We start from the raw sequence: 1,644 nt of genomic DNA, 5'->3' as shown, positions 1-1,644 counted from the left end.
CATCAAGATCCACGGCGCGGCCCTGGACAACGTGGACCATTTCCCATACCTCGGGAGCCTCCTATCAACAAGAGCAGGCATTGACGACGAGATCCAACACCACCTCCAGTGCACCAGTGCAGCCTTCGACCACCTGAGGAAAAGAGTGTTTGAAGACCAGGCCCTCAAAACTGTCACCAAGCTCATGGTCGACAGGGCTGTAGTAATACCCGCCCTCCTGTATGGCTCAGAGACATGGACCATGTGCAGTAGACACCTCAAGTCGCTGGAGAAATACCACCAACGATGTCTCCACAAGATCCTACAAATCCCCTGGGAGGACAGATGCACCAACGTTAGCGTCCTCGACCAGGCCAACATCCCCAGCATTGAAGCACTGACCACACTTGATAAGCTCCGCTGGGCAGGCCACATTGTCCGCATGCCTGACACGAGACTCCCAAAGCAAGCGCTCTACTCGGAACTTCTTCATGGCAAACGAGCCAAAGGTGGGCAGAGGAAACGTTACAAGGACACCCTCAAAGCCTCCCTGATAAAGTGCAACTTCCCCACCGACACCTGGGAGTCCCTGGCCAAAGACTGCCCTAAGTGGAGGAAGTGCATCCGGGAGGGCGCTGAGCACCTCGAGTCTGCCGGTCCACGGTCCCACTACTGAATTACTATTGGGCCTTTTCATGCATTCTCGCTTCTCGGCCTTTTGGCTAAGATCAAGTGTAGTATCTGTTGATTGGGCATTCATATGCAAATTGACTGATTGCAGAAACTAGTTTTTCCGGTTTTGCTGGCTCTGGCCTTTTGGCTTGGGCCAAGCACCAATTGGAGAGAAGAGGAAGATCTGCATGTCGACCGACCACTGGGCCCTAACCCTAACCCTAACCCTAACCCTAAATTCCGGACTGGCACCACAACAGATTGAAGACTTCGGCCAAAATACACAGCGAAAGGAGGAATCTGCCACCCGGATGGCGGCCAACCGAGCGGCGAACCAGGGCGTCCGAAACACCATCCGAGTGACAGTGAAGAAAGTGGAAGGACAGACAACCATCAACCGGGACCTCTTCGTGAAGAAAATCCTGCTGGGAACATGTGGCATGAAAGTGGTTGCTGTCGAGGTTCATCCCAAGCAGCTCCGTAACACAGGACTCTGTGCTCTACGGGCTGTTCCCAGGGACACACACCGAGACAGACATCACCTGCTGCTGGAGGGCCATCAACTCGGTCAAAGACGCTCTTTGGTCTTGCTGAAACTTGCTGGTCTTCCAGAGCAAGGAGATGACCACGTCCGCATGTTGCAGACTGGCGCAATCCAAGATCCAGGATTACGTGCTGAGGGACGCACTAAAAATTGGTGCAGTCGCCGCAAAGGCCCGGTGGGGAAGAGCCACAGTTTAAAGCCCTTCTGCCACAGTAAACCCGGGGGCAGGAATCAGTATAAAACTCCCCTCGGGCTGTACTTGTAACTTCTTTTTTGTGTACATGGAGCACCATGATCTGTAAACACCTATGTAGTGCCATGTGCAATGCAAGGTCTGTTTCGTGATGCACGTTGGAAAGGAAAAATGTAAATGTACCGTCACCCATTCTGTGTACTGTGTAGTGACACATGTAATGCAATTTGTTGAATGTACTACAATGTATCCCATA

At 52.5% G+C, this 1,644-nt stretch overlaps 1 pseudogene; it reads left to right on the top strand.

The window, feature by feature from the left end:
- The first annotated feature begins 681 nt into the window (after window positions 1–681).
- On the top strand, window positions 682–815 carry LOC139235191 (U2 spliceosomal RNA; annotated as a pseudogene).
- Window positions 816–1,644: the final 829 nt, after the last annotated feature.

Source organism: Pristiophorus japonicus, chromosome 22, assembly GCF_044704955.1.
Source record: "Pristiophorus japonicus isolate sPriJap1 chromosome 22, sPriJap1.hap1, whole genome shotgun sequence".
NCBI classification, from domain to species: Eukaryota; Metazoa; Chordata; class Chondrichthyes; family Pristiophoridae; genus Pristiophorus; species Pristiophorus japonicus.
Note: the sequence above shows the minus strand (reverse complement) of the source record. Positions and strands in the feature narration are given on the sequence as shown.